Source organism: Argiope bruennichi, chromosome 1 (assembly GCF_947563725.1).
Source record: "Argiope bruennichi chromosome 1, qqArgBrue1.1, whole genome shotgun sequence".
In the NCBI taxonomy this organism is placed as follows: Eukaryota; Metazoa; Arthropoda; class Arachnida; order Araneae; family Araneidae; genus Argiope; species Argiope bruennichi.
In genome coordinates, this window is record NC_079151.1 from 67,107,835 (window position 1) to 67,123,920 (window position 16,086).

Below are 16,086 nucleotides of genomic sequence, written 5' to 3' on the forward strand. Positions count from 1 at the left end.
AAATATATTATTATACAACATATCAAAATAAAATGAAATGTAGAAAAAGTTGAAAGAAATGCGTTTGAAATCAAATAGAGAAATCTATCTTGTATTAAGGAGACTTACACGCGATTTCTTCGAATTAATCAATGTAATTTTTAATATATCTTAATAAAAATTAGATATATATTTAAGAAGATTTATCACGAATAAATCTCCCCTCTCCATTTTAAAGAATAATAAAAAGAGGAGTCGAGAAATAACGGTCACATGACTTTTTTTAGAATAAATCTTTTTGTTTCACGAGTCATGATTTTTAAGTAATTTCGAGACGAATTTTCATAACCGAAATATTTAAAATTACATCTGTCAATTTTTTCAATGTAGTATTAAAATTAACTAAGAAAGTTCTTCTTAGTTCAAATTTTATTTACTAAAATTTTAAAAATTAATTTATTTTCTCTTTTTATATATCATAAATTTATACAGAAAAAAATAATATGCGTTTAAACTAATAATAAAAAAATAGCAATCGGAGGAGAGAAAAAAATCGGAATCTTTGAAGCAGAATTATTTCTTGTTCGGAACTTTGAACGATAAAACACACATACTTCAAAAGTTTTACACCTAAGTAACCGCCTTGATGCAATCGAAATTTTGAAAGATAAAGGGAAAGGAAAGAGCAGGAAAGATTGGGGAGCGAAATATATATGCATATACATGCCATGTCTCATGAAGTAATGGGGGTCGCAATACTAAGAGAAAGTAAGAAGAGAAGGAGGGGGATGCAGGGGAGTAAAAAATACGAGACAGACGTGGTTTTAATTTATGTCTCATTCCTTTAACTTAATGTGTTATTTTCTATTTGACCTCATTCATATTTGTCAAGGACCCTGAGATAAACTCTAGATGAGATAAACAATCTTCCAATTTGATTAATAAAAATTATCATCAAATTTGTACATTTTACTAAGCATTATGTACAATAAGGCTCTCATTAACAAAAAGTATTAAGATAAAAATTATTTGAAACAGTAACATAAAAATATTTTTAAAATTATTAAAACATTATATTATATATTAATATTTTATTATTACTTTTTGACGAATTCAAATGGTATATTTATATTACCCAGTTAGTGCATTACTATTTTCTATATGCCAATAGTTTTGGAAATGCACATATTTTACAGTGAAAAACCTTTATTTAAAAAAAATATTTTTTGAAACATTTTGTATTAAAGTAAATTAATTTAAGTAATTTACAAACATATCAATAATTATATAATCTACATTTCGGTCATTCCCATCTCCTTTCAAGTTGAAATAAATACTGTGTTGAATTTTTATATCCATTAATTTTGCTATTTTAAAATATTTTCCCAGTTAAACCTGCAGGTTATTTAAATTCTGGGTGGAACACATTGTAAAACAGTAATTTTATTTTCAAAGGATAACAAAATAATAAATATCTCAGAAATTCTATATAATTTAAATTATTGATCTAATAATAATGCTTCAGAATGTTCATGTTAACTGGATATGGCACCATGCATTACAGATTTTACACTAGTAATATAAAAATAATTTATCTGGGGTGAACTTAAAACAGTTATTCATAAAATTTTATAGGATCATCTTGTTTTTACAATTTACTTAAAATAATTAAAACAATACTTTATATTTATAGCAAATTAGTGGACATAACTTTAGCTTAATAGCTAATAGTCTTTAATAGCTTAAAAAATATCAAGTAGTAATTAATGAATAGTTATTTCATTTGCCACATAAAAGTTATTGGATATAAGCATGTTTTTTTTAATATAAATATCTGTTATTTTAATTGTTACCATTTTCTATAAACTTAATGATAAGAAAAAAAAATTAGCACTTATATTAAAATAATTTTCACATCTCTTGATGAAATGCAAAAATGAGTGCATAATGTCTAAAAATTCCATAGTATATTGATATCAATTTTATAATATATTGATATCAATGCTATAATTCCAAACAGATAAAAAAAACTTAGCAACAACTTATAACTTAGTAATTACTTTATATTCATTTGTAATTACTATTACTAAGGAATATAATGAACCAGAGATTGAACTCTTTTAAACTCATAGATTAAAAATAAAAAATTTTAAATGTAACAATGAGTTTCTTTTAAAAGAGATACTCATAATGCTGTATGTCTGTTGTTTAGATTCAATTAACGATTAGAAAACTGATATCCACTTAATGGTACCATTACTTGATAAATAATGTTAAATATTATACAAATAATTTTTTGATTAAGTTTTCCTGGATCTTTAACTTAAATGTCTTAATGTTTGATACAGTTGGTGGCTAAATGCTAATACGAATATATCATCCAGTACAAATAACATATAAAGAGATTATTTTATAACACAGAATTCAATGATACATTTCATATCAACTATAGCTTATTTTTTCAAAAGTAAATATCAATATTTGCTTTTGTTACTAATTAAAAATATTCAAGTTACTTAATTTAATTCTTTATTTTAATTATTGAATATCAGTAGTAACCAATTCATAAGAATATGTCTTTTATATATAGTACAAATGAAACTAGCTGGCTATGATAGAAAAACTGAGTTAACAAAAATTCATATTGGATCAAATTTATTTAGACATATAGAATTTATATAAAATATAATAACTATAATATCTTTAATGAAAACAGAATGTTTAACAAAAGGCAAAATATAAATGAATATTAAAGAATAATACTAAACTATTTTCAATAATTATATACTTTTAGCAAACAAAGTATTACAGAGAACATATTTCAAACACTTCTTTTCAAGAATAGCTCGATACGTTTTGCTAGTATTATATATATAGCTATCAATTAATAAATTATTCATAACTAAAATTTATTTAAAGTTAAATGAATGAATTATTTAAAAAATATATGTTGATGTTTCAAGAAATGTAGATATTTATCATCTTAAAAATACTAAGTTTAAGAATATCTTTGACTAACAAGTTTTTTTGACATTGTATTTTTATACAAATTAAACATTTAATACATTTAAATTGCACTTTTTTTACACAATCGGCAGCAACGCATTATTGTTAATATTGCTAATTTTCTAGAAGTAAGTCAGCTGATAAACCTTTTTATAAATGCATTTCCTGTATAAAATTTAAAACATTCGAATATCTTATATTGAATGTCTTATGACTTTTTATTTGTTTCTTCCAGAGTAAATTAATAATTCAATATTTATTCAATTATACGTAATTTTACTGAAGCTATCATTGAAAATATTACAGTTATTAGTCATTCAAAAATAAAATAAGTTAGTTGCAATGACAAATTAAAATTATTCAAGACATACAATAGAAGGATGTATGTTTATACAGAGAGATAATTTTCAGTTCCATTAAATGTTTCAAAAAAATTTAACAAAGATGTCATAAAATCATATAATGAATATTATATCAGATTATATAGAAAAAAATTGAGAACATATTTAATATTACATGGGAGAGTTGCTACAAAAATAAAAGTGAATTATGATATGTAAATAATGGATCCTAGTATGAACATGTCAGGGGTGGAATTCTTTCGGGATGGCCATACGTTCCGCTCGGGAAAGTTAAATTACACTATCTTGTGATTAGTTAAGTATGGGGCCTGTATCCGTTTTCATCAGGCCTAGGGCGTTATAAAACCTAGTTCGGGCGGAACCATAGGAAAGAATGGGCGGACCCCCCCGCGAATGACCTCGAGTTTCGAACTTTTTTTTCAACAACAATTTAAATAACAGAGTTACGATGCAATCTCTCAGAGGCCGCAACAGTAAGCGGCATCGTATTTCCGATGAGAGATCGATACCACAGAGCACGTTTGACATGTAAATAGCAGAAAAGACATAACATTACTCACATTAGCATGAAGCAACGCTTTTCCCAAAATGGCGGCGGCCAGGCATTTTCCTCTAGAGAGACGCCACAATGATCACGCATATAAACAAGTCATCCATACGAGTTCCACACTGGGGTGTCCAAGAGATCAGGTTCGAGTCTAATATGACACCTATGATCTTCTGTCGGATGGACACGATCATAACCCTTTTTTAGTTGGACGGAAGAATAATTCATTTTTAGACACAATTCTTTAAAAGGGCAATTGTATGCCTCGTGACAAGAGAAAGCGAAGACTCGAAATCAGTAATTTGGCACGCGGCCAAGAACCGGATCGGGTGAAATCGCTCGCAGGGGCTGGCCGCAGTCGTCCAATCAGAGACGGCGGGAGGATTCTGAAGTGTTCTGTTTTCCCCCTCCTTCTTCCGAATTTTGACCCCCTTTGCACTTGTATTTCGCATGCCGCCCCACAGTCGAGTAGTTGGGATTCGGATGTAGGGAGTTTTGTGTGTGTGTGTATATATGTCCCGTGGATTCCCGTTATGGACTACATAAGGAATACCTTTATTTTTTCCTCACGTTCATTTAGGATCATTTGATTTTTAATTTCTAACAGGTTAGTAATTCTCTTCATAAATTTCCTCTCTTGCGAAAAAACAATATTCTTAATTAAATTTCTTTTCCAAATTACGATGTCATCAATATTTCATATTATGACATTATTAAGGAACGTATTTTGAGATGGTGTGGTCTAATAATGGTTTAAAGGCAATACATATTAAATAAGATTTAAAAAATGTAGAAAATTTAAAGCATTCTTTAAAAAATTTATAATTTTTGGCAGAGATACCAAATAAATTTGGACTTCAAAAATAAGACCCTTATGTTTCACCAGGCATCATCTATAAAAAATAATTCTAAAATAACCAATAATAAATTTATAAGAAACAAAGAAATTAATTTTTAAATTTCTTATGTTTTATGTTATTGTTTGTTTATAAATCATTTAAAGAGAAATTTATAATTAAAAATGTAAATGTTTTACGAAAGATGAATTAAATTGAAACATAGAAGGAAGAATTAAATTTATACTTCAGACTAATAAAAGTACATTCAGTAAATACAAAGAGCATTCCTGAACTTCAATTTCAAAATGTTTGTTAAACTTAAGATCAAAAGAAAAATACGCACATTATTTATATATACATGTTTTAATAGATTTTAAAATAGAAATATTTGATATAAAGAAAAATAATTGATCAGGCTATCTTCGATATCCATGAAAAAGTTGTCAAATAACAGATTTATTTATAAATAGTTATTATATCAAAATACGAAAAAGTTCAACGTCAGCAACGAAAAGTCAATTTTTCAATTTTTAATAAATGCATGAAATATTCTTTTGAAACATTATTCTGCTTTATATCCTAATTAAATCAACTTAAACTTGCTTCTGGAATTAATAAAATATTTTCTAAAAAACATGTGATTTAAATAAAATATGTAGATTTATAGAGGAAACATGCATGCATTATAACCCACGTTTCGGAGCGAATATTACAAACTTATTCCAAACGATCTCCCCCACACACTTGTTGACCAAGAACTATCGTCGTTCCTACCCGCCTGGGGAAGAGAGGAATTTTCCCCCTTTCTCGGGCGCATACCGTTCCCGAGCGCCCATCCCAACTCGGAAGTTAAAATAGAAGTTTGGTGCTTTCATTTTCTTTAATCATTTACCAGATACCAGGAAAATTTTTAATACTGTGTTTGATTTCCAAAAACTCTTATACTTCTTTACTGCAACAATATTTCTGCTCTTTTAGACATGCTTTGTTAGAAATAAATCTTATGAGTCTGTATATTTGAATCAAGGTAAATATTTCAATAAAAATTATTTTAAATATAAATTTTCTCATTAAATTTTTTTTTTAATTTTTCAATAATTACTTTATGAATTATATTTGTCATGATTAATTTTAAAAATAAAAATTAAGCATTACAAAGATTCGCAAGTAAAAAAAAAAAATCACAATTAGCATTTGTTCCAAAGAATTCGAATTTGAATATTTTAGCATAGTTAACTTTTAAGAAATATATGTCTTAATGTTAAAATAATAATTTTAACATTGCCATGCACATGTCTTCCCCCTTCCTCTTTAAGCTTCTATTTTAACAAATAAATAAAAGGCAGATAAATAATCTTAAATCTGAAAAAAATTTCTTTATCTTTGTAACCTATGTCAGTGACCTCCGTTTAAGTACGGCAACCTCCCAATTTGATACCGGCATCACTTCGGAAGCCCCTGGCATCATCTCGACTTGCTCTACCGTTGAGAACTACACCAACTCGAACTCGTTTTCACCTCCCTCCCCGTCTTATTTTTTTTAATGTCTCATTGCTCTAAAGTGTCCGCGCTTGCAGCTTTACCCCCACGCTCATATAGCGAAACTTTTTTTTTATTATTATTCGCTGTGTTTTATATACAAATGCAATTAAGTTCAGTGGAAGGGGGAGATATTCAAATCATTGTTTAGCTTAGGAAATCAAAACAATGTCTCTTTCGCACCTCTTTTCTATGTATCGTCTTTTTCATTTTCACGTGTTACATTTTAACGTAAATATTTTTTAAACATAGTTTTTGTATTCGTTTGCGATACATTTTATACTCTACTGTTATGTTTATTTATGCTTAATAATACAATTGTTTTGCGTTTGCAGTTTAAGTTTGTTACATTTTTATTATACTATTTTATAGTTTAGTAAATTTTTTATTTATTTTGTTCTCTCTCTCTCCCTTGGAAATTAATGCTAGTTAAGGCTTAGAGCGTTAAACACATTTTTTTTTTTTCTACAATCGTGTGATTTCTTACTCGTATGTACTGATTTTAAAATATTTTGTGTGAAAATTTTTAACTATTGCAAAGAAATACGTTTGTTCTTTCTTGGGAAAAATTCAGATTCTATAGTTTACCATTTTAATCAGCATAATTACTGTAATATTAATGAATTCTAGATCTTTGTATAGAAATAGTAGATGATTAAAATTGTTCACAAGTTTCCTACATTTATTTGTCCTTTTTAGATTGTTCCAAAATAAATATTTATAAAAATTAGGATCTTTTCGTTTCTTTTTTTTATAATTAATTCCTTTTTCTTTCTTTCGTATATATTTGTTTAATTTTTAAAAAAATTTCCTACAGTTTATCACTATCTTGAATTTTCACTTTCCCTGTGTGGAGATATAATTTTTTGTGAATGTCGTTAAAAAATTTTTTTTAGTCTCTTATAAGAAATGGAGCTGCGTGTTTCTCAAACATGGAAGTATTAAGTAATGTAATTTGAACTTACTTTTAAATGGAGTATGTTGAAAGTTTAAAACAAGCACAGCTACATATCTAGATTAATGAAAAATTTATTTTAAATCCACGAGACAGTTTTTTTATAATTGCAAACTAAACTTTTCTGTATACTTCTCGAAGTAATATAAGAAAAAGGATAATTGACTAAATAAAAAAAAGAGACAAATGTATTTATTTTAATGTATGTTGTCAATCTTAAAATATGATAAATTCATAAAACTCTCGATGAAATTTAATTATCGACTGTAAGGAAGAATGTTTAGCACTTTCTAATTTTAATATACTGCGAGTTATAGTTTAACGTAAAGTGTAAAAGAGCAAATAATATTTAGAAAAAAGGATTCAGTCTGCTTTAATTAATTCTAAAACATCTCTTTATGTATGTAAAAGATTGACCATAATATATTTTTAAAATAATCCTTTAACGAAGGAGAAGCAACTGAAGTTTCTAGTTATAAGTTGTTACTCTCTTCCTGGAGAAAATCGATCTTAATATGATGCAAGTTATATTTCCTTACTCTGAAAAATGTACTATTTTTCCAAACGCTTTATTAGCTTTCATTACGGGAATGTATTTACGAAATCGTTAGCATGTGACAGTCATTCTAATGCTAGAAATTATTGGTTTGTGAGGAAATAATCAAACTATGCCTGCGGGTTATGTATAATTTGTTTTTAAATTATTGCCATTTCCTGCATCAGGTTTACGAACAGATGGGCAGATTTGAAAGATAATTCAAAAATTAATCTTCAGAACATTTTTTTTTTTATGTCTGTGAATTTAGCCTTTAAGAAGAGCTTTCTTAAAAGATAGAGTGGACTATCGCTATTGACATGCTGGTTCTGTAAATTTTCAATCATGCATTTCCTTATTTGTTGAACGGCGCCCTATTGGCTGGGTAAATGGACTGTCACGTTGACTGATAAGTGCTGGCTGGAAATGGCTTTCTAGAACTGATAAATAACCCCTATGACTGTGTTTCGGCTTATTGCAAACGCACGTGGTATTTCCATTGTATTGATTTTGAATGGAATGCATAGCTCAGAGTTTCACTTTTGCGAAGTATTGTGGAATACCGCGATTGACATGCAGTGAATGGAACGATGTTTGGTTGTTGCATTTGAACAGACAAATAATTCAATTTTCTTGAGTCATCAGGAATCAGAGAAAACTACTACTCTTCTAATCTGAAATATTCAGTTTGTAATATTTGAGCAGTATGTTTTTGATTGTGCAGAGGAAAACAAATCCAGACACAAAAAGATCGTAGACCAAGTCTCTTATGGTCTTAAAAGTAATAGTAATAATAAAGCGATTGATTTTTTTAATGCGCCATTCGGCTTGGGAAAGATTCAATATTGAATTTTTTCTCGTCTTTTTATCAAGATTTTTATTGTGATATTTTATGAAAGTCGAATGAACTCTGGAATGAATAAATCTCTAAAAAATCAGTAGCAACTCTTATGTGAAACTTTTAATAAAAATTGTAGAGGCAGCTGTGGGAAAGAAAGATTATTAACGAACTAAGCTGAGCACCCAAAACAGGTTTTCAAACGGAGCTTCAGAAAATTAGTTCCACATTTCTCAGCTTTAGGATACTTCTTTCTTCCTAAATGTTAAAAGAACCAACCACCTTGGGTATTGTCAGGAGGGCCGACATACTGACGCTGTTCTCCACTGTGGTGGGACAAAGGGTTCTTTTTTTCTAAAGAGCCCTGTCATCGTTCAGCTGGCATTTCTGTGTGACAGGTACCTTCTAAAAGGAGGGAGAGGGAGGGAGTTGTGCACCCTTTTGCTTAGGTCGACCCATTTAGAATGCGCTTCCTTCCCCCTCCCTTCCAAATTTTTTTGCTTCCCGTATAATTCAAATGCTTCTGAGAGGTATATCAGGAATTTTTGAATTAATGATCGATTCTGTGAGTATTCCGCATGACATTAGAGTCACATAAATGGCGTTGAAAATATGCGTAAGATGTGCTGTAATTTCATCTTTGGGTTTATTCATAAATTATGAATGTAGCATGAATTAAAACTTAGTAGCCAGTACTTAATGCTACATTTAGAGTCTAAATGCTGTGAGAAATGGAACCGCGTAATATTTTTATTTATTACAAACTTGCTTCGTTGGCAAAGAATCGTTGTTGTCATTATTTATTTAATTTGTTCATATGTGCAAAATATAACTAATCGTCATCTGTTTTTTTTTTTTTTTTTTTTTTTTTTTTACTTTCCTTTTAGTTTTATTTAAATATTTGCAGATATCGATGAAAAAATAAAAAAAAAATTCTCGTTTGCTACTTTACAAAATATTTAATACTTGTTTCAGATTTATTCGCGAATCACAGCTTTGTTTCGGTTTTAATAAATATCAATGAATGTACTTGTTTTTCTATAATTTTTTTTATATATTTCTTTCAAATAAAATAAAAATTGTGTTACTATTTGTCATCATTTAGATTAATTATTATTTTCTTCTTTCCTTCTTGTTATTACAAAATTTGTCACATTGAAAGTATCTTTTAGTTGTAGAAATTTACATTACTATTTTGTGACAATGCTAGCCAATATTTTAATTCGTCTATTTCTAATTCTAAAAGGAAATGATAGTTGTTTTATAGCCACTTTTAAGTAATATTTTAAAAGCTATGTATCTTGACGATGTTCATTGAAAATAACCTTTTGTCTTTAACTGCCATTCAGCAACGCTGATTAAAAAGCATTTCATAGAAAGTAATTACTTAAAGACAAAATTGTAAATAATAATAGACTAATAGTAATATATTAAAGTATCTTTATTCTTTCGTTTATAATTATTTATTTAAAATCAAACTTTTATATAAATATTAGACTAAAATTTTGTATTCAAACACAATTATTTATTATACATTAATTGTACAATACAATTCATACATACAATATTCAGCTTATATGTATATAATATTCTGTATATCGAAGCGCTTTAAGAGTATTTAATCTTCTTTGCTTTCAAATTTGTATAGTTAGCTGGTATTCAGTCAGAGATTATAGTGTTACTTAACTCTTAATTTGGTCTTTTATGACTGACTTGAAATTTAAAATAATAATAATAAATTCTCATGAAATCAATTTATTTTTTTACTTTTATTATTTATTTTTCTATTATAAAACATGATTAACTAAATCAAAATTCCATTTGTGAGTCAAATTCAATATCAGCTGTTACAAGCTCGCTGAATAATTGTGTCTGTGAAACAAACGACAGTTGTAGAAATATCTCCCCGGAACTTCCCAAACAGCATAATTTTAATCAATAAATTACGTTTCAATGTCTCAAGTATGATTTTTTTCTTTTTTTCCTCTCTTTCTCCCACTTTTTACTGAGTTCTTCTCATCTTCTTCTATTTATACTGGGTGGTCTGCACCTAATATATCAACAAACACAGTTTTTTTCTTTTATTATTTCTTTCAGCAGTTCCTTCTCTGGGATGTCTTTTGTGGCATTTCGTAATATTCCAGTTTTTAAGTTGGATGGAATAAACCCAGTATCTTGCTATTTTAATAATTATTGTGCTTGGTCGACGCACAAAATTAAGAAAGTTTTACTTTTCCTCAATTATGTTTTGTGATTTAAAAGCGTTTTCTTTTTTTATAATATACAGCCATTGAAAAGTATTTTGAGATTTTTCGAATTACTTAAGATATCATCATGAAAAAGTAGCTGCGTATGGATCCTGTATTTTTAAAAGACACGTCTCTTTGATTAAGAAGACGATGTTTTTTGATTTTGTTTTTAAAAGACATTGTCTTTTTGATATTTGTATAATTCCACTATTCAAGAAGTTTTACATATTTTTTCAAAAGTGCGAGATCTTTTAATCTGTATTTGAGAATATGTTGTTTTTCTTTAAATGTTAATATAGTAAATACGGAAACAGTAGTCGCATATGTATATACGTCCCTAAGAAGTGAAAAATGTCAAATATAGATATTAATGCAAGATTTAAATTCTATGAATATGGTTACACAAACATGCCCATCATTCTTACGAGATAAAGCTTTTACATAGAATACGACACAATACTTTTTTAATATAAAGATTATTTACCGATATTTTTCTTTTTCAGTTTCTGTAAATGTAGTAACGAACAAGACTAATATGAGGATAGAGTTCATATAATTTCTCATTTAATCTCAAAGAAATCGTCTCATCACAATGGCATCAATTGTATTTCGAAGATTAAATCCTGATGTCAGACTGATATGAATTAAAACCGCATTAAATATTTTTGTTACGTATTGAGTTCGAATAATTGCATCTTGTGTTTATAAGCAATGTAATAGAGAAAGACGAATCCGGTATTATTTTTAAACATTTTTTTGTACAAAACTGTACAGTGTTGACGATACATCGTTCTTCAATATTATACTAATTGGAGAACCTGGATGTAGCAATTTACTATGCTCTTTTAATATTGTTGCTTCATGAAGTAATTTGATTTAGCGTAATTGATAGTGTCCCGAAAATAAGAAAATAAACAAATGTATGTTTATAACATTTTAGTTTATATGCTTAATAAGTTTATTAACTGATTGAAAAAATGTTATTGATCATTCATGCTTAAAAAAAATCAAAAATAATTTCCAAGATTTTATGGTTGTTATCATTAAATACTTTTATGTTATCATTACGTATGTTATCATTAAATACTTTTAATGTGTATATAGTCATGACCTGAGCGCATAGACGATGACGATTATTATTTGTGTATTAGATATGTATTTGTATATGCAATGATGCGAACCTTCTCTAACAATCTATTCAAATGAATCTAGTTTTTTTTAATAATATGATTTTTATCAACAAATAATCGATAATTATTCGGGATATTTCATCTCCCATTATGACTTCTGGTCATTAACTAATTTGACGTGCAAAACGGCAAAGTCACTTAACAGTCTCTGCTAACTATCATCACCACCCCAAAATCCACCACGTCATCGAGTCAAGAAGATACAATTTATTAATAAAGATGACTCTTACGAGGCAGGCAGTACAAGGCGAGCCCTCCTTGTGGCCGAAGCCAGCAGCCTGTCCTCCATCCCCTCCTCTTGTTTTTCCGAAGGCAGTGATGCAATCGAGTGGTAAAGCCAGGTTGACCGCGTCTTCCGCGTGGGCTCTGATGCTGACTCACCCGCCGCTCCGATCAATTCTGGCCTCTCTGCCGTAGACCACTGAGTCTTCTCTGCGCAGGTTGGATGCCGGACTCAATTTAAATCATTCGGGGTTTTAATGAAGTTAACGAGTTGCGCCTCCGAGAGGGAATTTTGCGCTTTTCTTAAGAAATGACGGACTCGCCGTGACTCATAAGGTCGCTTTGTTTCGGTAATAGGCTGGAGGATTAAGTTATTACGCGGTATTCGGTAAGACTCTGTCATCCGGAGCTGGTCTTCGACTCCAAAGTCGTGTTTGTTTTGAAAGGAAGACTCGTGTTTTAATGGATATGTATAGTTGTACACATTTGGGAATGTTAATTTCAGGTAAGCTAATTTTCGATTTTTTTAAAAAGTTTTATTTTTTTATATTAAATTTTTTTTGTATGAAATTCAAATAATTGATCGTTAATTTGCCATTTCAATTTTCATTTTAAGAATTAATTTGAACATTTATGCAGGCTCATATTAATTAGACAATTAATTTATTAGTGATATGAACTTATTTTATATTTGTAGTTTAATTATGAGTTTTGTGGAAATATCCAGATGAAGCTTAGATAAATTTCATTTATTTTGTATTATTTTATTGCCTAGAGACGTTATTTGCGCATTTATTTCGTTATTGTATTGATAAATGGTTATTAATTTTAAGAATTAATTTTACAAAGCTGTTCCTATGTTTGATCATCTGCTCTCCAGTTTTTAGTTATCGTTTTTATTGCAAATAATTAAGTTAAAAGGATAAATTTTTCAGTTCTTAATTCATTATTGGTATATTATTCAGATGTGGTGAATAAAATATAGAGCTTGTATTTAACTTGTTTTTTTAATAATTAAAAACTTTTTTCGTAAAAGTTCGAAATCAATTATAGCATTGACGTAATTCCATTGCATTACCAAGGACGATCGGCTCAAACCAACGTTGTTGACATAATTTCATTAAATTATCTTTTATAATGTTGTGAATATTAAAAATTAAATTTGAGTTTTTCATTCGTATCATGATATATACGAAGCATGTTTTCTATGAATCAGCAAACATATACATGATTTCATTCCAGTTATTCCATTCCGTTTTTTTTCCTTCTCCATTCTATTTTTTAATTAAAATTCTGATTAATAACTCAAAAGTCAAACATCGTTTATTATTATTATTATTATGTATCTATAATAATTTTTGAGAACACAAATAAAGAAAATCAATGTTTGCAATCTGATTTCACCCAAAAATGTTCAATCAGTGGCGGATTTCAGGCTTGGGGGCAAACTTGGCAGCTGCCTACGACAGCTTCCACAAGATTGAAGAGGAGCAGTAATGAATTATAAATATTAGGCTAATATTAATATTTATCATATGTAATTGGTCAATTCCCAATATGTTTCATTATATTTTGTTATAATAGCGTGCATAAACTTGAATTCGTTCCAATAGAAAATTATTACTGAAAAGTAAGGAGACGGAACATTTTCACGGAGTCTGTGAAATAAAAAATAATTTTGTAAATTCTTAAAATGTTGATTAAGTTAAAAATGTGTCGAAATATGAATATAAGTTCATCTATTTATTAAAAATGTATCTCGTTTAATAAAAAGACTCATCATCATTAAAAAAACGGTTTATAAATATCTCATAATTTGCCTTAACTAGGACCGCATATTAATCACAATCCATGAAGACTTGAACGAATGATGCGAAGAAAATATTACAAAACTAAAAGGATAATAATATGTGATAGCACGTTACGCATTAGATGTTTTAACAAATATCATGCATATTTGGTATTAATCTAAGTCATGACTAACTCTTCGAATAAATATTACTTACGTGTTATGTAATATTAGCTTGTTTGTTTGCCGTAGTCTGAAAACATTGGGATTTATAAAATCTTTTGAATGGATTGAATTATCTGGGAATTACTGACATCAGTTTTAATTGTTCTATCGCTTATTATCTCGCCCTTTGTTTTTAGCGATTTGATAGAATTTATGAAACTGAAACAATCGAAGCAAAGAGTGGAACAGCGCTTCATATCTTAAAGTAACCAAACAGTTGCGAAAACATATCTTGGAAATATGCTATATTGTTTTGCTATCTCATTTGTGACTATTTTCCCTAATAGAAGTAGTGAACATATAATGCTATAGATTTCCCTTCCTTTAAGCTTACCTGTACAAGATGTAAAAAGCTGTTTTTCTCCCCGAAGGTGAAACAGGGAAACCACACGATTTCATCTCCGACGATCAATCCTCAGAATCTAATTTAAAAACAAAGTGGGACGCAACCCTTAAGTATTCCAATCCGTTATCACTCACAGAAGATAGCAAGGTGTGATAGAAGAATCGCCTGATGATCCTTAAAAATATCTGCAGGTTGTTACAAAGGTTGCGTGCGCAATTGGCATAAAGCGCAAGGATTATTGCTATTATAGTTACGATTGTATCAACTCCCGGGTAGCACGATTTGTTCGCATTCAGGTACCCACCCCATCGGGACATTTTTACCCTCATTAAAAATTTATCTCACGCGCGTTGTCTCATTCTTTGCTTAATTCTAATTGCGAAAGCCGGAAATGACGTAACGAGGAAAAGTATCGAGCCCATTTCAATGCGTAGAAACAGGAAGAGTGACAGATACCTTTTTCTTCTTATTTATGTAGCGTGATACCTTGCCTGACCGACGATATTTCTCTGTGTCCGGGCGCAGATGATCAGCGACGATAGGGGTAAGAACAATGATTGTTCGTGGTGTACTTATAATAGGCTCCATAACTTGGGCGGCCTACCATTGTTTTCTTCTTTCGAACTGCGGCGAGCTTTGCGATATTAGAGGGGCCAGTTGCCTACTAACCTTACTAACCTCAAAGCTTTGTCCAAAATCTCTCCATTTGGTTTGCTTTTGTTTTTGAATAACATCAGTGTACTCACTCCATCTAAAGTACTCATTAAGTGCAAAAATTTGAGAAAGTGTTGTTAAAATCTTGTAATTATATATTCGTCGAAAAGAAGGAATGGCGATTCTTTTATGCTTAAAAAATTAATTGCTTGTTTTTACTTCTGAATTGCTCTATTGATTTAGAAAAATTTTTCTAAAGTTTTAAAGAAAAATGCAAACGGTGCATTATAGCGGTATCACAGCATGGGAAAGCTATAATCTAGAATATCATTTTTTTTTTTTCGTTTATTCAGAAATATTCTTCGTATTAGTAGAATTGAAGAATTTCGAAATGCAAAGTGCATTATTTAGTTGCTTTTTAGTTATTATCTGAAATAACCTTGCTCTCTTTGTATATAAATGACCGATTAATTTGTTGGGATTCATAATTTTCCTGGATTTTTGAATTTCACCGGGGTATGAACCCCGTATATTTGCGCTTAAAGGGCTAAAGAATTATAGACTCATTTTAGTTTCGAGGCTGGGAGGTTCTAGATTCAAAATCTGATAAAGTCAAAGATCCCTTTTATGTTGATTCTTTTAAACTGATTCACATTAAAGTTGATTTTAAAAAGCAAACGTCTTCCTTTTCGTACAGAGTAGAAATTTGGGAAGGGAATGGTGGCTCAGGTATCGTTTGACCACGACTCAAAATAAAGAAAGTCCGTTACAAAAGAGCCATAGTACTACTTCAAAATAAAGCGTTAATATT

At 29.2% G+C, this 16,086-nt stretch overlaps 1 protein-coding gene and 1 long non-coding RNA gene across 4 annotated transcripts in view; one reads left to right on the forward strand and one right to left on the reverse strand.

Moving 5' to 3' along the window:
- LOC129980049 (uncharacterized) overlaps positions 1-4,166 on the reverse strand; it is a 96,096-nt gene extending 91,930 nt beyond the window's left edge. The window contains exon 1 of the long non-coding RNA XR_008785234.1: positions 3,908-4,166. This is a non-coding gene — a long non-coding RNA (uncharacterized LOC129980049). The remainder of the gene's footprint in view (positions 1-3,907) is intronic.
- A 168-nt stretch (positions 4,167-4,334) lies between these two features.
- The window catches only part of LOC129979982 (uncharacterized), a 67,465-nt gene continuing 55,713 nt past the window's right edge, over positions 4,335-16,086 (forward strand). The window contains exon 1 of one of the 3 annotated variants that reach the window (XM_056090762.1): positions 4,335-4,501. The gene's annotated coding sequence lies outside the window, so the exon portion shown is untranslated. Of the gene's footprint in view, positions 4,502-12,384; positions 12,767-15,143; positions 15,166-16,086 lie in introns of those variants that run through there. The other 2 variants (XM_056090764.1, XM_056090766.1) reach the window with 2 other exon arrangements.